The sequence below is a fragment of the Pinus tabuliformis genome, chromosome 5_2 (assembly GCF_031772625.1).
Source record: "Pinus tabuliformis cultivar Carrire ecotype Pingquan chromosome 5_2, CPIR1, whole genome shotgun sequence".
NCBI classification, from domain to species: domain Eukaryota; kingdom Viridiplantae; phylum Streptophyta; class Pinopsida; order Pinales; family Pinaceae; genus Pinus; species Pinus tabuliformis.
The window spans coordinates 849,954,559-849,981,211 of record NC_142306.1 but is presented as its reverse complement, the minus strand read 5'-3'; the positions used below and the strand labels follow the sequence as shown (position 1 = coordinate 849,981,211).

General features: G+C 40.5%; 1 protein-coding gene across 1 annotated transcript in view; it reads right to left on the bottom strand.

Annotated features, from left to right (window-relative positions):
- Positions 1-26,653, bottom strand: part of LOC149161968 (uncharacterized) — a 165,381-nt gene that overhangs the window by 6,328 nt on the left and 132,400 nt on the right. The gene's annotated exons all lie outside the window — the stretch shown is intronic.

Here is a 26,653-nt window from a genome sequence, read left to right as displayed (position 1 = left end):
AACCATAATTCTGAATACCCTCTGAAACAATCGGAAAAGAACCCTTCAAGCTGTAAAATCTGGCTCAGCTTTTCAAGTGATTGACAAAACAGAAAAAGAAACCCAACCACCCATTTCAAATTTCAATCCTAGTAGACAGGTCACCATAATCTGTAACTGAGATTTTGTTGAAACTTGAAAGATTTGTTCCTAACTTAAATGCATCTTTTTAATGTTGGAAACAGTCATAAGATGCTAATATCTATGATGGCGATTCTTCTTTTACACTAAGTTTCCCTTTCTAATGTGTTTTGAAACTTTACCATGGTATGGCCTTGCTTACAACCAGTGATCACCAAGCCTGTCTCATAAGAAAGATATGTTTCATTGCCAACTAAAAGTACTTTAATGGATTCTTAACAAAAAGTTAGCCTCAATTTCTACAATTCTTATCTGCATAAGAAAAAAAATGTTAAACAAAGGACTTCTTTGAGAAAGTTGAAACACAATAGTAGCTTTCTCCCACGATCATCCAGAGGATTTATAGAGTAACTTTCATGTTGATTTGGGGTAGCATTGGATGTGCTCTAGCCACGAAAATTGGTGGAGAGGCTAAAGCACATGAGATCTCCAAGACCAAGAAATAGTTTGGGCAGAATCTAACCAGTCAAAAATTGGTAGAGAGGCTAAAGCACATGAGATCTCCAAGACCCAGAAATGGTTTGGGCAAAGTCTAACCAGTTTGAGAGATATTAAAATAATTAATATTTTTAATGGAGTCCCTAAGTCTAAACTTAGGGAAAATAAAATAATAAGGTGAATTAATATAAAACTGAGTTAGAATGGTCCAAAAGTCATGGATCAAGCCAAATCTAATCTTAGCCATTGATTAGAGATTTAATCTCAGCCGTTGATGGACCAACGAAAAAAGTATAAGAGGAGTCTTGAGGGTCAATTGGAGAACACACCGAGTTGATCAAGAATTTGATTTTCTGGGGCAGGGTTTGCTGAGGAAATCGAACGAGTGACCATAGTAGCAGCTGAGGGGCAGTGAATACAGTAGCAGAGAGGCAAAGATAGTACCGGGAGCATCAGCGCTGAAGGCGAGAGAGGGTTGACGCAGAGCTAGGTAGAGGCCACGCAGAAGCAGCCAGAGGCCACGCAGAAGCAGCCAGAGACCACGCAGAGGCAGCCAAGAGTTGCGCAGAGCCTGAGGAGGGCTAGCGTGGGAGAAGCAGAGGCTCCAGAGGTTGACGCAGAGCCCCGAGAGGCTGATGTTGGGCCAGAAAGGCTCACGCTGGGCCAGAGAGGCTGACGTAGACCCTAGAGGCTGACACTGGGAGATTTTGTGGGGCAGATTGGAGCTGGAGAGCTAGATAGGGTGACACAGTCCCTATCAGGGTGACAGAGAGCAACAGAAGTGTTGTTGTGGAATCATTCATCCGGTGATTTAGATGGAATATCTGTCTCCGACTGAGAGGTAATATTGTCGAGGGAATTCTCTGTTGGGTGAGCTATTTTTGGCACTCAGATTGTATTCTGAAATTTCTTAATAATAAAACCCTCAAATAGCTGCACCGGTTTTCCCGCATTGGGTTTTTTTGAGGACATTAGTCCAAAAATAACGGTGTCACTTGTGTGCTTGTTTCCTTCAATTGATGAAGAATGTACTTGTATTTATTTTCAGTATGTACATGGTAAATAACTTGTTAATTAACAGAACAAGTAGGAAGAAATAAATCAGATAGTACAGAAAGAATTTCTAACGGGTTAGACTAGAAATTCCAACATGGCACCAGAGCATGGTTGCAAAGCATAAGATAACTGAGGGCATCAGCTGAGTAGAGCAGCAACAGCAGCAGAAACAGTTGTCTCGAGCGACAGAAGTTGTTCCTAGCGGAAAGCAACAACGAAGGGGTGACGCAGTGCCTGCGTCATCAGTTCGAGCCAGGAGGAGGATCAGCGCAGTGGCAGAGGGGTAGATCTGACCTACACAGTGCCCGGTCATCTTTCTCAATCGTGAAGGATTGACGCCTGTGGCCAACAGGTGCATATTTTGCTGGTGTCGGGATTGCGCAAAGCCTAGAGGCTCTAACCTTCAGATTGTTGGGGCATAGGAGGCGTGGTAAAGTTGCAGAGCGAAGCTGGTGGGGTACTGTGGTCAGAACAATACCTAACAGGGCAAGACCAAGGAGGAGGGAGTTGTTGCCGAGGGTTTCTAGCCACAAAATCCAGATCAGTAATGCAGCTGCACTAACGATCGGAGTGGGGCATCCCAACATTGGCAGAGGAATCTCCAGGAGGGAAATCAAGGCTCCAAGGGAGTCAAACCAAGGAATTCCAGGAGGGAAGTAGAGAGACTCAAAAGAGTCGAAAGAGGAGCAGCGAAATGGCAATGAATGGGTTGAGAGATCAAGATAGATTGGACGTAGCTTCGAACTTCGTACTCTGGAAGGCCAGGATCTTGTCCATTCTAGACAGGAATCGTCTCAACCACTTCACCTTGAAAACAGTAGCGATTCCAATTGACCCAGCTGACAATGAGAAGTACGAGGATGCAATGGCGAGGGCTAAGTGCATCATCCTTGACGGGGTCAAGGATCATGTGGTGACACATATTGCAGAGAAGAATACGGCAAATGAGATGTGGGATGCCCTAAAGAAGTTGTATCAGCATACTTTCGTACAGAGGAAGATGTTACTAGAAAATCAGCTGAGGTCATACCAGATGCAGAAGGGGGAGCAGATAGATCACTTCCTCAGTCGATTGACGGAGACCTGGGATCAACTAACTTCCATAGGGGCCACGTTGGATGAGGAGATGTTGGTGAGGACCACGTTGAAAGCAGTCTCAGAGGATTCGGAGGTATTTGTCCAAAGCTTACTGGGCAGGTCGGACCTTCCAGATTGGGAGGAACTATGGGCGACTCTTCGTCAAGAAGAGATTAGAAGGCTAACCAAGGCACGAGGCAGCGGCAAGGGGGTCAGAGTCAAGAAGGAGGAAGAGGAGGATCCTGCCCTAGCATCTGTGGGAAAGCAGGAGAAATGAAAGAAGAAGGACCTCTCCAAGGTCAAATGCTTCCATTGTGGGGAACTGGGTCACTATGTGAGCCAGTGTCCAAGGAAGAAGAGCAAGGGAGAGGCTTTTGAGACCAAGGTTGCGCCAGCAAGGGCGAAGAAAGAAGTGGATATAGATGATGACTGTGCCACGAGTGCTCATGCGCCTCTTGAGATGGAGTGGGGAGACATCGAGCTGTAGTCAGATAGACTATAGGTGATGAGGGGCAGAATCCTCGAGGTACCCAACCTCTTGGATCATACCTTGCTACGGGAGCCCCGAAGAGTAGCAGGACTGTTAGATGTCGATAGAGGCGGATGCGGATGGAGCAACAGAGAGTGCTACAGTGCAAGAGTCCCAGGGCAGCGTGAGGCAGTAGTGCAAGATGCATAGAGTTGTTGCAGCGGCACAAAGGTCAGAGAGGGAGCACTTGTCAGCAACAGAGGGAGTTTCAGCATCGGGAGTGTCTCTAGCCTGACAGAGATGTCAGAGTAGGGAGATCAGTTACTTCTCAGTAACTGAGTTGCAGTGCAGCAGTTAGCAGTGGAAGTGTTATGGGCAGCACAATGCAGCATGATGAGAGGGAATGAAATGCAGATGCAACAGTGATAGTGGCAGGGCCATGGGCAGCAGCATGGATGCAGAGGGAGTTGTCATACAAATGCAACAGTGGCAGTGGCAAGGCCATGGGTAGCAGTACATGATGCAGCAGTGCAGAGGATGTTGGGCAACAGCCCTAGCATCTGCACAGAGACCGATGTTGGATGATCAGGTTCATACTCAGTGAGGAGTATTACTAGAGCACAGTCCTCGCAAAGAGGGAGTGTTGATTTGGGGTAGCATCAGATGTGCTCTAGCCACGAAAACTAGTCAAGAGGCTAAAGCACATGAGATCTCCAAGACCCAGAAATGGTTTGGGCAGAATCTAACCAATTTGAGAGATATTAAAATAATTAATATTTTTAATGGAGTCCCTAAGTCTAAACTTAGGGAAAATAAAATATTAAGGTGAATTAATATAAAACTGAGTTAGAATGGTCCAAAAGTCATGGATCAAGCCAAATCTAATCTTAGCCATTGATTAGAGATTTAATCTCGGTCGTTGATGGACCAACAAGAAAAGTATAAGACGAGGCTTGAGGACCCGTTGGAGAACACACCAAGTTGATCAAGAATTTGATTTTCTGGGGCAGGGTTTGCTAAGGAAATCGAAGGAGTGATCAGAGTTGCAGCTAAGGGGCAGCGAATATGGTAGCAGAGAGGCAGAGATAGTACCAGGAGCATCAGCACAGAAGTCGAGAGAGGGTTCACGCAGAGCCAGCTAGAGGCCATGCAGAAGCAGCCAGAGGCCACGCAGAAGCAGCCATAGGCCAGCAGAGGCAGCCCCGAGTTGCACAAAGCCTAAGGAGGGCCAGCGTGGGAGATGCAGAGGCTCCTGAGGTTGACGCAGAGCCCCGAGAGGCTGACGCTGGGCAAGAAAGGTTGACATTGGGCCAGAGAGGTTGACGCAGACCCCAGAGGTTGACGCTGGGAGATTTCATGGGGCAGATTGGTGTTGGAGAGCTGGATAGGGTGACAAAATCCCTATCAGGGTGACAAAGAGCAGCAAAAGTGTTGCTGTGTCGCTGTGGAATCATTCATCCGGTGATTTAGCCAGAATATTTGTCTCCCACTAAGAGGTACTACTGCCGAGGGCATTCTCTGTTGGGTGAGCCATTTTTGGCACCCGGATTGTATTCTGAAACTGCTTAATAATAAAACCCTCAGATAGTTGCACTGGTTTTCCCGCATTGGGTTTTTCCGGGGACATTAGTCCAAAAATAACGGTGTCACTTGTGTGCTTGTTTCCTTCAGTTGATGATCTGCATGTGTTGAGACTGTACTTCTATTTATTTTCAGTGTTTACATGGTAAATAACTTGTTAATTAAGAGAACAAGTAGGAAGAAATTAATCAGATAGTACAGAAAGAATTTCTAACGGGTCTTAGAAATTCCAACATTTCATTATCCCCTTGCGGGAGAAGTTGATAGGAGTTCGAATTGCGAAGGGGAGGGACAGTCATGAAAGTTTCTTGAAGAACATATGCATCCTCTTAGTGTGCAAAAAACACCCAAGGACCAAACTGCAAAACCTAAAAGACCTTCTACCAAAGAGAGAAGGAGAACGATAATTGAAGAATAAAGGAGGAGTAACCTCATTGCTTGAGTAAAAAGGTTTACAGCGATCTAATTTATAAGCGCAATGGAAGCTTGTACCCATAGCTAGGAGATAAGTCTTACAACACAGCAAATAAGGATGCGACGTAAGCTTACAAGTTTCAAAACTTCTTTATTGGGACCCTAACACCCCACCATAAGCAAAATGTAGGGAGGAAATATAGAAGAAAGAAAACAATGAATGGATCCCGGCAATGAGGCCCCACTTAGTCACCCATGTGCAACCTCTCATAAAAGTAAAAAAAGGAGAAAAACTCCTAGCAAAAAACTCCGCCCCAAAAGAGAGTACATGAAAAAAAGAAAGAAAGAAATGAAGAGAGGATGAAAAAGGAGCAGAATCTACAAATAACTCTAATATGATTTAGGTTTCAACAGAGAATATCCAATGCCTATCTCAACATTCTCATCCACCTTCAGGATCCAGTATAATCTGACATAAAAGAAAATTGTACTGAGATCAGATTGCTCATAATGCAGTGCTCTGAGTTATCGTTGCGGCAATCTTACCCAGCACTGACACGATCTCTCATATGACAAAGGTTCTTATCTGCGACAGCGAACCCAATTTCTAATTCTAGCAGGGGAGCTAGGGGACACCCAATTCTCCTCAACTATGAATGATTTCCCTGCATTAATCTCCTCAACTGACCAGCATAGCCACAGACACATTATAGATGGAGATATGGTCTTCAATCCTCCAAAAACTAACCGCTTCCAACCTACATTGAAAAAATTGGAAGTTTGTGAGATCCCTGCCAAAGAGAAATGACATGTGGCTCCCACATGCCAGATCTCTTCTCAAACGCAGACCCTGCATTGCAACAAAATGCATGGCTTTCACCAACACCCTGAACATCCCGAGATATTTGAAGAAATTAGGACCTCTTTGAAAATCTAGATCTAACCATAGGATCACAAAGAAAACTCATCAAAAAACCAGAGCTACAAAAAAAATGTGGCCTTCTACCCAAATCAGAAATAATCAGATCCCCGCTTACAATAGCTCTCAAAACAAACGAGAAGGAGCTTGTAGTCAAAACTCTGATACCATGTCAATGTGCAACAAAAAAAAAAACCCAATGACCAAGTTGCAAAACCTAAAAGACCTTCCACAAAGAGAGAACGAGAACAATAATTGAAGAACAGACAAGAAGTCACTTCATTGCTTGAGTAAACAGGTTTACAACAATCTAATTTATAAGCGCAACAGAAGCTTCTAGTGATAGCTAGAAGATAATTCTTACAACACAGCAAATAAGGGCGTTATGTAATCTTACGAGTTCCAAAGCTTCTTTATTGGGACTCTAACACAGCCAAGAAGAGATTCAGAGTGTAAACCCTAGCTGATTCCTTATGTTGGACACATAATCCTTCAATACTTTTGTCCTTATAAATAAATTGTAAATATTAGGAGAAATGGGAGAATATGAAAGTTCAACAGACCTTGTAGAAAATGAAACCAAGGGGCACCTCATTGTATTAAATATAGTTTCACATTAATAGAACTGCATCCAAGTTTGGAGTTACACCTCTACCTGACATGGTATCAAAGCAAAGTTTATTTTGAACTCCAAGATTCTCAGTCAGATTTGAGCCCTGCCACTCTTCTATCCCCTATGGATTGTCCCATCTGTCAAATTTGGCGTTACCCACCTTGTCGGCCACTGAGATTCCCATGGGTTGTGTCCTCATGCCATTCTGAACCCTAATTCCTAGTCTGAACTTGTCTACTCCTACAACTAGCAAACGCTTGTGCCTATGAACTTATGGGGACTGGAGTGTCATTTTTTGTGGCAAATAGAGTTTTGCCAAGCCTTGAAAGGGATGTGAAGCCTTTACATGTCAAAGGGATGATTATCATCCATCTATCTTTAGTGGAGAGTCGATCCGCATAGGAATGTGAAACATCTAACTCGGCTCTACCTAGAAATGGATCGATGTCTTTTGTAAGCTTTCATTGCCCGTGGGAAATAGCAAAGACCATTCCTTATGCAAACTCTCTAACTCATCAATGTGAATCATCAATGAATGTTACATAGTGTAAGTAGCCACCCAAGGAGGTTGCAGTCATTAGTCCAGACTCCACATACATCTGAATGTACTAGATCCAAGATCCCCTTGGATCTATTATCACTACCTGGAAAAGATATTTTTGTATTTTTACCAAGTGCACAACCCTTGTAGATGCCATCATGCTCAATCTAAAGTTCTAGAAGACCTATAAACATTTTCCTTAATGTTGGTAAAGCCTTGTAATGTAAGCGAGAAAATCTAGGATGCCATAGCTCACATAGACTAATACTATTATGAACCAATGCTTGTGTTGGTGGTCTGATTAGTCTATATTAGTCCTCCGTCTCGAACACCAATTACTTTTGTCGATTTATGCTTGACTTCTTAGGCCATATAAGAACTTTTCCATCCAAGAATGCAACTATATAGCCTCTATCTTCCAATGGTGAGATCGAGAACAGATTTTACTTCAGACCTAGTACAAATAAAACTTCTTTCCTGTGTAAAGAGTTTCCAGATTCTAGATGAAATGTGGCTTATCCAACCCATTTTACTGCATATTTGGTATTGTCTCCAAAGTTCTACATTTAATGTTCAGTCCCTTTCTATCGAATCTGTGATAGTTTCTCGAAACCCTATCATGTGCCTAGAGGCACCATTGTCTACTAACCATGCATCACTGCTAGTTGTGATAGTTCCTAAAAAATCAAAAGACATATATTTTCTCATTAGCTCCCTCTAGCATTACAATAACTTCTTTCTAAACCTTGCCTTCCATAGTCAATCTTGAATAGTAGATAAAGATAGTCAAGTTGTTGAACACTTGTTTTTTAGGCTAACTTAGTGATTGCTCTTTTCAACAAGGCTTTGAAACCATGTTGAATTTTCTACAATAATGAATAGTAGAATTTGATTTTCTAATATGATAATTACTTTCTAATGATCCTTATCAAATTTCCTTTTAAGCCATTGGTATCATTGAGCAATTATAAAAGGAAAATCTCAACAGTAATATAAAGAAAAACGGTAGGAACATAAAGAGACAATAAATTTCCCTAGGAAACCTAACAACTTTTCTTCTAGGAGAATTGTTCATTAGCAAGGTTCAAAATTACATAAAATTTCTAGAAATCTATGCCAAAGAGCAGACTCAAGACACCAGTCAAACCTGGTCAAATGCCACCCAAAACTAGAAAAGTCAACACTAGTCAACTATCAAAATTTGGCCTATGGTCAATCTACAGTCAACTCGGTTTGCGGTCAACCTCAGTCAAAGGTCAAATTTCGGTCAAACTGCAGCTTGTACAAGCTTTAGATTCTTGCTTCTTGTTGGAAAGAACAACCAAAATTGAAAGATAAGTGTGAATTTACATTATTATTCACAAAGATGTTACATATAAGTACATTGTGTGACTGTTGGATTCATCTTCCAAGGTCTCTTGGACTCCATTGATTGTTCACATTCCACACCCACAACCCTTCTGCTAAAGGAAGTGCTCCCTAATGCTTTGAGAAGGGAGACCATTGGGGTCTCAACCTGGAATGCTTAATGCAGTTCCTGGGACAATTCCAAATCTAGATAGAAGCTAAAGTCCTCTGCTAGAGGAAGTTCTCCCTATTTTTTTGAAAATGGAGACCATTGAACCAGAAGTGGTTTAAGGTTGACCACCAACTCTGGAATGCTCAGTGCAGTTCCTAAAACGGTGCCAAATCTGGCTAGAAGTTGAAGTCCTCTGCTAGAGAAAGTGCTCCCAATTCCGATTTGAAGATGACCATAAACAGAATCACGCTCATAACTTTGATTCTAGTTCAGGCTTGAGGCTCTGGTTTTCACTGTTGCTCAGGTTGTGGCTTAGGCTATTTGAAACTTGTAGATGATCATCAATTCCCCCCATTAGATACAAGGTGATAAGATGATATCATTGTTACTCAAGCTTGCTTTTACATGCTTGATTAATAAGGCTTCAAAACAAGAAGCCTCATTGTCAATCCCCTATTATCCCATACAAAGTGAGACGATGAATATGTTTATAAATGTTGGCATGGATGAAGATCAAAAGAACAATGATCCTCCATGCACAGAACTCAAGGAGGGTGTTGATTTCTACAGAAAATGCACCCATTTACAATGCAATTTCACTACTAAACTTACAAAAAAAACACCATTTGCAAGTTACCATTATTTTAAGTTGAATGCCCAAGATATACAGTTCTTCTAAAAATGAAGGAAGAATTCCCAAAATCAATTATCACCTTTTGCAAGTCCATAATCTCAATTCTGCAAACAGAGATCCATTTCAATGTAATCATTCAGCAGTGTCTTGAATGAATAGAGGAGGCTCTTTGACAAAGGCAACAAACATATCATGGAATCAACAAACCATCACGAGGAGTCTGAAACATCACCGCCATTTTGTATGTTGTCCTCGCCCACATGTTAACGGCTAGCTTCCTCACCATCAACCTGCAACTCAAGGAAGCACAAGCCTAATTCTTTTGTCCAAGAGCTTAGCGAAGAATAGCCTCGAACTAGACACAAACCCCTTCAATACAATGCACCATGACCAATGCCCCATTTGTGATTCACAAGGTTGGTGTAACTTCTAAAGAGAAGTCAACGTGCCCTAGAGAATTAATCAAATTTATCAAATATTCATTTCCATTTCTTTGACCATTTTGCGAAATGTACAGTGCTCCTAAAACTCATCGGCTTTTCTTGAGAGAAGCACATCATCGAGCAAGCTTAACGCTCAAGGACCCAGACCTTTTATTCATTTCAGCAGTTTCTTCTCAAAACACTCAATCACACGCTTGTTGTTAAAATTGGCAACTAGGGCCAGATTCCACTTTGGACAGCTCATTTGATGAAGATAATTATTGAAGAGAGGACCAAAATCGACCTAAAGAACATCAAATTTGGATAAGGAGAAGTGTGTTTTTGAATTTACGCTCTCTCACATTCAAATTGTCAAGGTCGGCCTCCAGCTCATAAGGCCCAACCGACATGTCTCTTGACCCTCTCCATCTTATATAAATAAAGGAGTCCTCCTACCTCATTTAGATCACTCAATGCTTGAGGAGATGTCTGAGGCAGACATATACTTAGAAGAGGAGGACGAAGGGTGGTTTTGTCTTTGGGTTTTTCTTTTGCATGAGGGTCGAGATGCTTTAGTTAGACAACCGCAGCCTTTGAGGAAGTTTTGGGCAGCCTAGAGTATGTATTGGGATTGTTTTATGTGGGACATTTTACTTTAGGTAAAGTTGTTGCACCTGAAAGTCTACTTCAGTTAAGCCGCAGGCCTTTATTCTTCTCTTTGATGGACCTAGTTCCATAGGAAGGGTGGCCGAAGCTATTGGAGCAAGTTTGGGCATGTTACATGGACATTTGGGGGCAGTTCTAAGCAATGTTTTAAAACTCCGACTCCGACTCGACCGAGGGTCGACTCCGACTCCGACTCCGACTCAGTATCGACTCGGCCAACTCGATTTCAATGACTCGGTCGTTGTAAAAAATACATTAAATATTTATTTTTTATAAAAACACATAATTTTAAAGATTTTCATTCATGTTTCCAGACACAAGCATTAGAATATAGATGGAAGACAACATATGATCAAAGTACGCTCATGAATATATCCATTATATCAAAATGGCACCCAGTGCATTGTCCAATACATACACGATGATGATATAGAGATCAAAACAAAAACACATAACCAAGGAGGCTATAAATGGCCTCTAAAACAAAATTATGTGACCAGTACTACTGGCTACTGCTAGAGTTGCCAACATCATCTGGCTCAGTGTTACTTGGGAGCGAGAGCGAAAGTGGGGAGCGAGAGCGAAAACAGGAGCGGGAGCGACATTTTCAGAAGCTCCTGGTTTGGGAGCGAATTCCAGAGGAGTTCGACAACCAATGTCACTAACATCAAGGTACATAGAGGGATTGGTGCTCTTGATCAAATACGAGTTCCATACCCTAATACATGACAAAATTTAATGGAAACATTGCAATCCTCCAATCCTAAAATCCTGAAAAACTGATAAGTCTGTTGGATTTTGAATGAAATATAAAATTCTACTTTCTCCATATGAAATTCAATGAGGCCAGAACCACTCTCAAACATCCTGAGTCATTTCATGGTAATGTTAAAAATTTAAGTAAAAGAAGAAGAATGTCACTTTTACTTTAAGAATTTAACATTACCATGAAATTTGAATAGCATATCAATACTAGGAGAGGGGAATGGACCCCAAATAGCATTTAACTAATTTAGAAAACACCTTGGAGTCCCCAACACTCAGCTAATAGTTAAAAAAAAAATTAAAAAATATGAAAAATCTCATTTTTTTGGGGGTTACAGGCCGCATTCATTGACTCGGCCGAGTTATTGCAGAACCGGCTGGGTTGACCAAGTCATGACTGACTCGGCCGAGTCATGCAATAACTCGGCCGAGTCAGTCATGACTCGGCCTCCCGTTTCGTTTTTTCTGCCGGGTCACAAAAAATCCCAACGACTCGGATCAACTCGGCCGTTTCAGATTCAATTCGGCCGTTTTTTAAAACAACTTCTAAGCACTTTTTAACCTCACTTCAAGCCGCACATGTTCTATGGAGATTTTTGGGTTTGGTCCAAAGTTCGATAGAGATTGTTAAGCCTAAACATCACTTTATTCTTAGCCGCAATGTCTGCAAGGAATTGCGAGCTCTTGTAGGGGTTTATCATATGACTTTGCTGCAATATGTGAGCACAAAAGTATGCCCTAACCAGACCTGCAATCTTCTCAGAACTGAACTATCTTGGCTCCACAATCATCAGCAAAATGTCCACATTAGTTGATTCTAAATTGAGCTTCTTTTGGGAGATTGACTTGTAGCCGCTTTGTCTATCTTTGACTTCTGGCTAGGGCAGAATATGTCTACTATTGTCTCAAGCAGTGTTGTGAACCTCTTGATAACATCCCAATTTTATCTCGAACTCATGATTTTTTGGCCCAACCGATGTTTGCCGATTTTTAAAGATATTTTATGGTATCTTAATTTTGCCGATGTTTGCTGATTTTTACCGATATTTTCCCAAATTTTACAATTTTTTGGTTTTCCGGACCCTTGCCGATTTTATCCCGATGCCCATGTTCGCAACATTGGTCTCAAGGATGAATGAAATACTGGTTTGGGCTGCTTCTTGGTCATTTGGATTGAGGAATTGATCTTCATGATGGCAAGTCACATTTGACTTTGATTGTACTCTCATTCTCTGCTGAACATTTGATATTTGATAATAAGATGAATTGATCAAGCGTTTTTCCCTGGCTTGAGCCATATCCTTGTGTCCTCTTGTCTTGGCTTGTTCTCTACTCTTATCATCTATGTTCTTTCATCAGTTACTCTCATTATGTTCTATGTGATTGCTAATGGAAATGAAATGAATTAAAATTGGGCTAATATGGATCTTAGAAGTAACTGTCCTAAGCAAAGAACATGTTGACCAAAAATTAATATGGTATCAGAGCTCAAGCGAGGACAAGCCCAAGTAAGAAAGAATCCAATCACGAAGAAGCCTGTAAGGCGAAGTATTGATATTCAGTCTATAAAAGATGTGCAGAGGCCATAGGTTTGTATAACATTGCATGTCACAACAAACTTAGTAGCAGACAGGAAGAATCATCTAGTTACAAAGTTTCATCTTTAGCAGAGGACATTCATGCGTAAGTAATGACCAAGGTATGTTGTGTTGATTGATATCTTATTACCTTAAAGTTGGTTCTATAAGAGTGTATGCATTCAGAGCACAAGTCCTGAAATTGAACAGTAGTGCCAGTAAGAATGAAAATGTATGTGAGATCTTCCCTTCAGCAGTTGAGGCAGAAGCATAAGTAAACGCAGAACATTTGAAGCACAATTTAGCACTACACGTTCATCTAGTCAGATCAAGCTGCAACAGAAAACATCTTCGGGCATTCTTTGATACAACAGTAGCACTCTTATATCAAGTAGCAGTAACGATCCAGTTCTGTTGATAAGTATATTTGTCCCTGAGGTCATTGGATGAATTCGTTGTCAGAAGCTTTTTTCCTTCTGGCCGTGTTCTCATTTGATGGTCTGAATGAATGAATTCTGTATGTTACGTAAAATGCATTAAGCTATTTCTGTTTGGTCAGTGTGTGAATTGGATGTTAATATACACATATGGTGCACCGTACGATGGGCTATCTCTGATTGATCAGTGAAAATCTGGTGCATGCAACCTGAGTAAAGATGTAATGGATAAATTTGTGAAAGACTGATTTTCTGAAGGATTCAAAGTTCCATTCAAGGTTGCTGTGTGAATATTCTTGTATGATGAATTCCCTTGTGCGTTTGGGCAAGCAGTGATAAGAATGTGACCTCTTAGAATGAATTTCTCTCAATCACATTGAGTGCATATCAGTCCAGTTCTGGAGACATGATAATAGTTGTTTTCTGTCTATCAACATGGAAGAAGCCCATACTTCTAAAGACTTCAGCCCTGTGTAATTTCTACAGTTCCTCCACATCACAGTACGTAAAATATTCCTATGATCTGGTTGGCATAGAGCAAGTTTAAAGTAAGTTTGGTTCTCTATGATTGTCATCTAGACACAGCTATATAAGGAATTCATTCACATAGTTCTCTGCAATTGTACGTACGGCAATGTCTCAGATATATATGGCATCGATACTCATTCATACAGTTCTAGGCATTTGGCATTGGCAGACAGTTCATCTATGAATAACAGTGGTATGGTAGAACAACTTTGGAATGTGCATATGGATATGGCACTGTAGAAAAGAGGATGCTGATAGTATACAAGGCTTGCACATTCTGCAGTGACATACCCAACGTGAATTTCTTATATCAGTTGAGCCAAGCTGTGAAGCTTTTAATTTACAGAAATCCATTACAGTCTCCAGTAAACCTTTTTTTTGGAAAGAAGGGTAGCAACAGTCATCAAGTAGAGGAAGCATTTGATTCTTGTAACTTTGAGAATCTTCTATGCTAGAATAGGAAGCTTTGTGTAGCAGAGCTGAGATTCTGCTGAAGTCATGTCAGCAGGTAAAGACCTTGAGAAGAAATGATCCTCCTGGAAATTTGAAAAGATATTATTAACCTCACAAGTCATTTGTGACATCAGGTCTGATATGTGAGCTCAACTTCTCTTTTGATCTGTTCAGCATTGTGTAAACCTTGTATATCGATGACAGTGTTATAGTCTTGTTCACAATTGAAGTTGTGAACAAGACAGATGTAAATCGTGGATTCCTTATCCTTTGAAGCAGCTACAGTGGATCTTGGCATCGTCTCATGATGATCATTTGTGGAGGTATACTAGAAAGATCATTTGTGGAGGTATAATAGAAACAATTAATCAGTTAACTAGAGATTATGACTTGTTGTGAAGTGTTCAACTCTTGTAGACAAATCAAGATATCATCTTAAGCAAGGATTTCAATTATTCAGTCCTGATTTGCAATAGGCGGTTCTAGTAGTAATGTCTGTAACAGCAATAGTTACATCAAGGTCTGCAGTATCAAATCTGGATGGCAGTAAGAATGCTTACTTTGCAGATTTGAATGTGTATCAACACCTGCTTTATCATCATTGCCCACTAATCAAAAGTATAGTGACACTCCTTTCAGTAAGGAAGAAGATTGCAGTTGTTGTATGGAATGACATCAAAGGTATTGATTCAGAATTAACTCCAACATCTCATTATTCTGGCAGACTACTGTAGGTATCTATGTAGCAGTTATAACTTAAGAGTAAGGGTGTTTCACCTTCAGAAGTATTCATCAAGACTTGTTGGCACTACACCTCCTTAGTCTCATCTTAATGATGAAGTGCAGATTGACAAAGGCTTGATGGTCTCCTAAAGTAAGGATTCAGAGGGAGCTGTAATGCTTTGATGATGTCTGTCCATCAGATGATGATCCTCCCTTTTTCAAATGAAAGAGGTAATTTTAAGATGTAGGATCTAGCTTTGTTTCTAAGCATTAAAAGTCTGGTAAAATGCAGCAGCTGTTGTAGACTATGCACAGGGACACCAGGGTATACCTTGATACGAAGACTCTATGTTGATTTATGGTCAAGCCATATATATTGGATAAGCTGCTCATTAAGATTATCTAAAGGACACTGCTGATCTATGAAAAGAGCACATCTAAGTGCTATATATATGTTGAGGACCACCTTTACTTCCTAAATAAATTAAAGTCTGAAGTTTGTTACTCTAAAGCACTATTGAAGCCGAATGTATAAATTTAAGGAAACTCTTCAGCAGTCATTTATGCACATATTGTTGTATATTGCAGAATAGGATTCAGAGAATCCAGTATTTCACATGTTGACACCAAATGGAAAATACCACTTTATATGGTACAGAAAAGAACATTCCTGTTTTATGGCATGTTTGAGTGGATATATCTCATGATGAGCAGGTTGCCTGATGGACACTTTGCACTCTGGAAAGACAAGCTTAGGCTTGTGGTCTCCCTGAGTAAGAGGGAGTAAGATCAGTTAAATATTTTCTTCATCGAGATATGCAAGAAGCAGAGGATTGCTAAGTGCTGCCAAAATCTCTGCTGTAAATCAATATGTTTGCTGTGTATACATCTATATGCTACTGGATGGAGCTATGAAGTTCCCATTGACAATCCCATGCCATCACCAACATCTAGTCTTGATTTTCAGAAAGCAGTCTGGCACTATTCCCTATATGAAGGGATCTTTGGTTAAGATTGAACATTGAGCTCTGAGAGATCTTGGGGGCTTGGGGTACTTCTTGATCTATGAGCGACCATAGGGTGAGTGGTTCGCCTTCCCCTATAGGTGCGCGGTGTACAGGGTGAGTGGTTCACCTTCCCCTAAGATTGATAACACATGTATGTAGGGTGAGTGGTTCACCTTCCCCTACAATTGATGGCATATGCATAGGATGAGTGGTTCACCTTCTCCTATGACATATGAGTAGGATGAGTGGTTCACCTTCCCCTACAAACAACCCAGTAAGAGATGCATATAGGCATTTGTTGGTTGTCAAGTGTGGACATGTCAATGGGACATGGTTCATCCTTTCTTCACATGTAGGATGTTCATTCCCTACGATCGATGGTTGACATGTCGATGGGAAGTGGTTCATCCTTTCCCCACAAGTGGGATCCTTCCTACAAATGATTGGTTGGCATGCATGTAGGATGTGGTTTATCATTTCCCTACGATGACTGTGATATGTGACTGTAGGATGTGGTTTATCCTCTCCCTATGATGACTGTGATATGTGACTGTAGGATGTGGTTTATCCTTTCCCTACGATGATTGTGATATGTAACTGTAGGATGTGGTTCATCCTTTCCCTACGTATGGTAGTGAGCAGGATGTGATTTATTCTTTCCCTGCGATTGCTCTAGTATCATCCTACCCATGTAGTCTGGGACACCATGGGAAGTACCTCTCATATGGCCAATGAGTTGGGAAAAGTGGATAGGGACCATAGCACTGTCAATGGACGCATCGTGTACTTTCGTACTCCCTATGTCTAGGATGCATGAGGTTCAAACAACTTGATCACTTTGGATCAAGTCTGTTGGGGGTTTGACCCCTGGTTATATGGATTGACTTTTGTCAGTGGAGAGTGGCAAGGTCTTATGACTCACTCTCGATCAATTCTTCTTCATTATCTATCAGTGTTCAGCAGAGTTCAAACGAGATGCAGAGATAGTATATGACGACAGGATGGCATGATAATCGATGGATTGGCAGGTGGAATTCTCCCTAGTTGAGAGAGGGAGTGTTAAAATTGGCAACTAGGGAAAAATTTCACTTTGGACAGCTCATTTGATGAAGATAATTATTGCATTAAATTCCTCTCGAATCAACCTAAAGAACATCAAATTTGGATAAGGAGAAGTGTGTTTTTTAATTTACACTCTCTCACATGCAAGTTGTCAAGGTCGCCCTCCAACTCACAAGGCCGAACCGACATGTCTCTTGACCCTCTCCATCTTATATAAATAAAGGAGTCCTCCTACCTCATTTAGATCATCTAATGCTTGAGGAGATGTCTGAGGCAGCCATATACTTAGAAGTTAGAAGAGGAGGATGAAGGGTGGTTTTGTCTTTGGGTTTTTCTTCTACATGAGGGTCGAGATACTTCAGTTAGACAACCGCAGGCCTTGAGGAAGTTCTGGGCAGCCTAGAGTATGTATTGGGATTGTTTTATGTGGGGCCTTTTACTTCAGGTAAAGCCGCTGCACCTGAAAGGCTACTTCAGTTAAGCCACAGGACTTTATTCTTCTCTTTGATGGACCAAGTTACATAGGAAGGGTGGCCAAAGCTATTGGAGCGAGTCTGGGCATGTTACATGGGCATTTGGGGATAGTTCTGAGCAGTTTTTAACCTCACTTCAAGCCACACATGTTCTATGGAGATTTCCGGGTTTGGTCCAAAGTTCAATGGAGATTGTTAAGCCTAAAGATCATTTCATTCTTAGCCACAATGTCTACAAGGAAGTGCGAGCTCTTTTAGGGGTTTATCATATGACTTTGCTGCAATATGTGAGGACAAAAGTATGCCCTAACCATACCTGCAATCTTCTCAGAATTGAAATATCTTGGGTTCACAATCATCAGCAAAGAAGTCCGCATTAGTTGATTTTAAATTGAGCTTCTTTTGGGAGATTGACTTGTAGCCACTTTGTCTATCTTTGACTTCTGGCTAGGGCAGAATATGTCTACTATTGTCTCAAGGCTGAATGAAAGACTGGTTTGGGCTGCTTCTTGGTCATTTGGACCGAGGAATTGATCTTCATGATGGCAAGTCACATTTGACTTTGATTGTACTCTCATTCTCTGTCGAACATTTGATATTTGATAATAAGATGAATTGATCAAGGGTTTTCCCCATCTTGGGGTTTTTCCCTGGCTTGAGCCATATCCTTGTGTCCTCTTGTCTTGGCTTGTCCTCTACTCTTATCGTCTATGTTCTTAAATCAGTTACTCTCATTATATTCTATGTGATTGTTAATGGAAATGAAATGAATTTAAAATTGGGCTAATATGGATCTTAGAAGTAACTGTCCTAAGCAAAGAATATGTTGACCAAAAATTAACACTTGTCGATACCACTGAGCATGTAAATAAGATGGTCGGTAGTGGTGGATTGCTAGAGTCAACATATCCTATGACAACAATGTTGAGGTGGGTCTTTTGAATTTTCTATACCCATGGTTTTCTGACCAAGAATTCTTGTTCAATATTTAAAACGGCAAACACTGCAAATATTTCTTTGTGCTCGACACATTTACAGTAAGGTGTAATGTTTTTCGTGACATTGTCATCAATGCAGCCAAGTTTCCACCATATTTGGGTTTTTGGGGTTTATTGCATTCAACTGTTCATGTTGATATCTCCAATTGTGCAACATTGGCAACGTTCAAATTAGTGTGCAATCCACTTTCTACAGGTTCTTGCCCTCTCTTCTTGTTGATCAACATTGCATAAATAGGCGAGTGTTTTTCTGCAAGCCACTTCTATCTTTGTTGTGCCCAATAGGCAGAATAGCGAGCTCCAACAAAAAAATTGAATGTGCTTGTTGTTAAGATTGATTCTTATTGTGGAGCCTCGTATCTACCTCTAATAAAGATATTTGTGGACTCTCAGCAATATCTGGTAGTGACAATAGCACAAGATTCTCTTTGTCTTCTGTTGGCCTCCTCTCGTTCTGCAACTGCCCTCCCATCAATGAACAACAAAACTGGAAGCCCCATAAGAATTGTAAGGTTTCTCTAAACCCCCCAGAAGAACAGTAAAGCATTTGACAGACAACTTCACACTAGTTCCTGGTTTCAATAACATTGGTTCTCTGGTTTCAAGGCACGAGATTTTATTCCAGACGTTAGAATGGCTGCAAATATGTTTCACTATGCGAGCACACTGTGGTTAAGGTCAGTGTTACGAATTTTATTCACAGTCGATCTTGCAAGCAAAGAATATGACGGACTGGCAAAGGAAAACAGTTGGCAGACTAGCGTAAGGCAGACTTATACAACGGCTTGCAGAGGTTCTGAAAATTACAAACCAGGAAGAGGTAACAGGCCCTAGACAAAATTAAAATGCAGGACTACTAAAATTGGAGATCTCTGAATTTCAGGGGTCAGACATATGGCCAAGAAACATCCATAAATGAAAGGAGTTACACCAAGTTTGACAAGGTCAGAGAGGCAGATTTATTTTGAGCCCACTAGCTCTGATACCACTGTTGTAAAGAGAAACCAGAATTGAAAGATAAGCGTGAATTTACATTATTATTCACAAAGATGTTACATACAAGTACATTGTCTGACCGTTGGATTCATCTTCCAATGTCTCTTGGACTCCATTGACCATTCACATTCCACACCCAAAACTCTTAGCGGATTAGGTTTCCAACACTTCCTTTTCTATTCACACGTGCGGATCTCGTAGATGATGTTGTGTTGATTAGATTTGGTCGAAGTGATGATGAGTTCTTGTGTAGTTATATTTTTCAAGTGTGTTTGACCAAGGGTCACTCCCATTCAAGGTGGGGTCATCCTGTCAACTTGGAGCCTACATGAACTCCACAAATTAAAATTTCAATTTTGTTTTTCATAATTTTTATTGGCCAATTCAGGAGACCACTTAGCATGTGAGAATACCTCCCAATGTTACATAAAACTCAACAATAAGTACTTCCAATCATATTTTTTTCCTTTTATTTTTTGGTTAGCCTCTTGTCCTTTTATTTTGTATGCTTTAGATACCATAAATAATTGCTTTGTTATGATTTTCCCCTTTTTCGTGGACTCCTAAATGGGGTTTGCGAAAAGGAAGAACAAGTCCATTGTGAAGTTGCCAAGGCAATGATTTATGCAACAGATGGCAGCATCAAGAATTACAAAGCAAGGATTGTGGCAAGGGGGCTCTCCCAGAGAGAGGGAGTGCACTACGAGGAGATTTTTGCTCCTGTCGTTGGGTGGTCAAGTTCTAGTATGGCTTAAGGGCTCAAGCATAAACTCAGTAGAAGTGATTGGTGTTCTAGAGGGAGGATTATACAAATTGTAAGGACGTCCAAGGCCATGCCAGATGATTGGAAGAGCTTCCAGTTCAGAGGGAGCAAACAATCAGGTAGAGTGGAAGGGGCAGCTTTCCAAGAGAATGCCATGGGTTGTTAAGTTTAGAGATGTTCTATGATGATAGCAAATTTACTTCAATTTTCCATATTAGCTCAATATCAATTCCAGATTAGCAATCACATTTAGCATGATAGTAAAATGCAGATAGAACATAAACATAAATTGCAGAAGACAAGCCAAGACAAGAGGACACAAGATGTGGCACCAGCCAAGGAGAAACCCCAATATGGGGAAACCTTGATCAATTCTTCTTATGTTCTTCAATAATTCAGCAGAGAGAGAGATAGTACATATACATCAGAAGTCAACATCTTGACTTATCAAAATAAAAGAAGAGATCTTCTCTAAGAAGATGTCACATGAGGTAGCTGATCTGGACACAGGTGATTCCATCACCTTGTTGTACCTATCACTATGTTGCACCATCATACCATGTCCATCATCACATTGTTGCACCATGCTGCACCATCACCATGTCCATCATCACTGTGTTGCACCATGTTGCACCATCACCATGTACATCATCACTGTGCTGCACCATCACCATGTTCATCATCACTGTGTTGCACCATGCTGCACCATCACCATGTCCGACATCATTGTGTTGCACCATGCTGCAATATCACCATGTCCATCATCATTGTGCTGCACCATGCTGCACCATCACCATGTCCATCATCACTGTGTTGCACCATGTTGCACCATCACCATGTCCATCATCACTGTGTTGCACCATGTTGCACCATCACTAGCGTTGTACCCATCATTGTGCACTATGTTGCACCATTCCATCATTGTGCACTATGTTGCACCATCATACTATTGTACATCATCACCTGTGTTGCACCATGTTGCACCATCACCATGTCCATCACATCATGTTGCACCCCTCTACATCATGATGCAACATTCATCATCATGTTCACACTAAGAGAGCAGCACCAAGGTAGTCCTAGCTATGGTGTTATGGCCTAGCAATGCTAAAGAGGAAAGGCAGTCCTAGCTATGGTGCTATGGCCTAGCAATGCTGAAGAGAATGTCATCGAAACTTTACTTTCATCAAACCATGAAAGAGTGCAGACATATATATCACTGATATACAGGCAGATCCATATATTGTCATCATCATGTTGTCTTCAAACTAAGAGAGCAGCACCAAGGTAGTCCTAGCTATGGTGTTATGGCCTAGCAATGCTGAAGAGAAAAGGCAGTCCTAGCTATGGTTCTATGGCCTAGCAATGCTAAAGAGAATGTCATCGAAACTTTAATTTCATCAAACCATGAAAGAGTGCAGACATATATATTGCTGATATACAAGCAGATCCATATATTGTCCTCGTCTGAAGTCATTCCTCCGAGAGATTGTATATAGGATTGTTGTAGATAACATCCTCACATAACAGTGTATTAGATTTAGGCTTCCATAACAGCGTATAGGAATTAGGCTTCCATTCCATGACAGTGTATAGGATTTAGGCTTCCATAACAGCGTATAGGTTTAAGGCTTTAGGCTTCCATAACAATGTATAGGAATTAGGCTTCCATTCCATGACAGCGTATAGGATTTAGGCTTCCATAACAGCGTATAGGATTTAGGCTTCCATTCCATGACAGCATATAGGATTTAGGCTTCCATAACAACGTATAGGAATTAGGCTTCCATTCCATGACAGCGTATAGAATTTAGGCTTCGATAACAGCATACAGGTTTAAAGCTTCCATACCATGACAGTGTATAGGATTTAGGGCATCCATTACGGCAGCGTGTACTCTTAGTGACTTTTCCTTCCACCAAAACCCAAATGAGTGGAGAGGAAAAGATCAAATGAGATGAGTGACAAATGGCTCGCAAGCCACCTCCTTTTATAGTAAAATGTTGAGGATAGATGGGGGCAATTTGGTTGTTGGCCAACCTTGTCCCATAACACAAATAAATTCATATCTCCATGAATACTTATCAAAATCGGATGATCTTTAGATCAATCCTACACCTCTCTATGAGAGGAATCCAAGAAAAATATCCGTTGCGATGAATAAGTAGACCCACATGGAGTTTGGCCCTAGTTGCCAATTTTAACATTGAGATTGCTAGATAAGATGCTCATAGACAAAAGGTCTCTAGGAGTTGTATGCCTTTTATGAGGGGACCATGTCAGACAGCATAGTATGCTTCAATGACAAAGGGTACAACACAGGCAGCGTATATCGCTTCAGAAGTTACTTGCAGGGCTATTTGATCATGTCACTTCATCCAATACATGGCCCAGAAAGGAGTAGTGAGGCTCCTAATGAATTTTGTAGCTATGGTCGGTCTTCATAATGTATATTTTGGCCCTTGATGTATTTATATTGATTATTGTAAAGCATGTTCCTCATGCTAAAGTCAAAAGAAAAATATTTTTTTGAGTCATGTGCATTTGGACTTTTTATAAGAAAAATTGCATTTTTGAAATTAAATTTTTGGAAAATTAGTCAAGTCGGCCTCCCTCCAAGTCAAGTCGGCCCAAGCAAAGTCACACCCATTCGACCCAACAGATCACTGTATAAAGATAGTTCAACCTACTCCTCAAGGCAACAATTCAATCTCTCTCATCAAGAATCTTCTAGGCATCCAAGCAAAGGACAAGGACAAGGAGGACAAAAAGAAGAACGAAAATCATATCTTTCTCTCTCTATCTAGCTCGCACGTGTGGAAGGATTCTCTTTCTAGTTCACACTATTTTTTACGCAACTGCAGTTGTAGGGTCAAATTTTTGGGCAATTGCAGTTGTATGGTCAAATTTTTTGGGCAGTTGCAAGGGGACGTAATTTTGGGCTTTTGGCAGCTTTTGGGAGGCTAAAATTCGGCTTAGGGCAAAACAAGAAGGCAAGTTGCTAGATCAGATTGGAAGGCTTGCCTTGGAGGGTTTGACCAATTTTGACCATAGATTGTTGAAGGTTAGTTTGACCTAGTTGTTGACTAGAGGTCTAGGTGTGTCTCTTGTTGAACAAAAGAATTTCTCTATTGAAAAGGTTGTTGGGTTTTTCCCCTTAGTGGGTTTTCCCAGGGTAAATCTTGTGCTCTCTTTATGCATTGTGATCTCTATTGTTCTATTGCTTTTATATGGTTGAATTTCTGAAGTATAATTGCTTAATGATATACTAGAAAAATTAAAAGAAGATCAACATCATTAGAAGTAATTATCAGTTTTCATAAATATTGTGCTTGTATCTATTGCACTTGAAAAATCAATAGCTCCAGTACATATCCACACGCGAGCAGATTGCAGGCTTCTCACCAAGCCTCTATCTAGAACGAAGTTTCTATACTTCAGAGACAAGCTTGGCGTGTGGTAAAATGTCTCCCTTCTTGAGAGGGAGTGTTGAAATCTTTGCAGGATTCGGCCAATATTCTCCCACAAAAACATGTCAATTTGACTAGGGTGGGAAGGATACATTCACCTGAGAAGCCATGCTGATTTGGCTAGGCCATGCTAATTTGGCCAAGGGTGAATGGCAAGGGAGAAGGCCTTCTCCTAGGAAGCCATGTTGATTTGGCTGGATCATGATAATTTGACCAAGAGATAAGGATACATTCACCTGAGAAGCCATGTTGATTTGGTTGGGCCATGTTAAATTGGTCAGGTGTGAATGGCTCAAGGGAAAATTTTCTCCTGAAAAGTCATGTTGATTTGGCTATGTCATGCTGATTTGACCAAGGGATATTGATGCATTTGCCCATGGAGACATGCTGATTTGGCTAGGGGTAAATGGCCGAGGATACTCATAATGCCTATGTCAGGATGGAGTGATCTATATCTATAGACATGCATGTGAGGAGTCACATTGTCTGCTCCAAAATGGATTGATCTATATCTAAAGACGTGCACGTGAGGAGACACTACATCAACATAGCAAGCTCATGAACTTCTCTTGTGGAGGAGAAATTTCAAATAAGGAGATAGTTGTTTGCAACTAAGGAGAATACCTCCCTCGCTAAGGAGAATACCTCCCGCAAGAATTAAATAAAAAAATTGATTTTTGGAGTGACAAGCCGACCAGCCTATTAAGAGGTGTGTGTCTTGCGTTGTCACACCCCCATTCGACTTGTATAAATAGACATTGTGATGCCTCATTTCAACAGCAACAAAGAGCAAATTTTCTCCATCATCGTTATCCCTCTTGAAAAGTCGCACGTTTGGAGAAGGAAGACAAGTTTGACCATCTTGATCAAGCTTATTTGACCTCTGTTTTGACCAAGTTTGACTTGTGTTGACTGAACTATTTTATCTCAAATTTAATTGCAAGAAAGTTGCAATTTGACTGCAAGAAGGCCTCAAGTTGATGGCAAGTTTGAATTTGACTACAGGGCCAAAGTTGACCACAGTCCTATTTTGACCAAGTTGTTGACCAGTGTTGAAATTCTGATATTTTAGCTGGTTTGACTAGTGTTGACTTGCTGAAGTATTGACCAAGTTTGACTGGTATTTTGACTTGGATATTGGCACATATTTCTAGACAAATTGTTGATTTGTAAACCTTGCTGAAGAATAATTTCTCTAAAGAAAAGTTGTTGGATTTTCTCCCAAGGTTGGGTTTCCTAAGGTAAAATTATTGTCTCTATTGTGCATGGTTGTCTTTCTATGATCTTTACTATTTTCGTTGCATTTACTATTGATATTTTCTGAAGTGTAATTATTCAATGATAGTAGTGGCATAAAATATTTGGTTGGAAATCATTAGGAAGTAATTATCTGGCAGAAAATCGTATTCTACTATACATCTTGTAGAAAATTCAACAATTTCAAAGATTTGTTATGGCGTAGGCTTTTCTCCATAAATCCTAGTGACATTATCACAAACAACAGAGATATTATTAATACTACAAGTAGCAGATGCATCATTAACTTTCTGACTTCTTTCAATGGTTTCCATCCAATTTTCCATGGAAAGAGTATACATTTGGTCCACCATGTTTATCTGTTCACCTGTTCCTGCCATTTCACCTTCAACCATCTGACAGAAAATGGGACAAGTGGATTCTTCATGGAAGTCATCGCAAGGTTTGCAGTAAGGAGGGGCTAGATCAACAAAGCTGGTAGATTCCAGTGGATTTGGTGGTCTTTGATCTTCAGGAGTTCCCTTCTTCTGCCACCTACAAAGTGGGCCTAAGAGGGAATTTGTTTCCTTGTGTCCTTTCCATGGCAATCAACCTATCTTGTATAGCATTCATTTGATTTGTATGGTTGATCTCCATGGTCTTGATTAACAGAGTTAACTCTTTAATGGGGTCTCCTTCCTTATCTTCTACCTTATGCTCATAGGACCTTGATGAATTCCCTCTTGTTAAACTCATGAGGTTTGACTTTCCTGAGGATTGCATATTCACATCAACTTTTACAGTCGCACTTTGTGCAATCTTCAAGGTTGTCAGATCTTTATCCCTTAGCTCATACTTCATTTCTCTATTGAAAACCTCCATATAATAGATAAGAATGGATGCATCAGGTGGTTTAATATATTGAGGAAGGCTTTTAAACAACCCATTAGACCTTTTCTTAAACTCCTCCACGGTCTCATTCTCATTCTTCTTAATTCCAGTAAGGGAGTTTAGCAAATGTTTGTTTTCCTTCTTATCTCCCCACTTATCATTAAATGCATCTATGATCTGCTTGAGAGTTGCAAAGGATTTATGATTCTGTTCAATAAACCAATCCAAGGGCATCCTCTTCCAAAGATAAGACAAAAAGCTTCATTTTTACGTCTTCATATTTGTTGTTGTTACACCACTTATTGACACAGAGATTGAAGCTTCTAATGTGCGTTTTTGCACTTATGGCATTATTTACCTAAAAAGCAGGCAACTTCTCAAGGGCCTTGTCATGAATAGCATCAGGATATCCATTAATGTTAGAAAAATCAATGGGTTTGTACAAATTATCCATTCTTATTTCAGAGTTGTTTATTTTAAAAAAGAAGTAAGTGGAGATCAAGGATTGATTCGTCCCCAAGATTGTCAAGGAGTCTACAAGAAGAAAGTTTGTTTAGTCTCCTTCGATAAACCTTTCCAGGTTCAGGAATGAGGCTAATAAAACTATTGGGATTTCTTTTAGTAGAATACATTGAAGAGTTTTCAATAAGTGGGGTCGCCAAGACACGAAACAAGCTCTAATAACCAAGGTTACAAACATAAAACAAAGTGAAAATCAAAGAGAGAAAACACAAGTCATATTCTG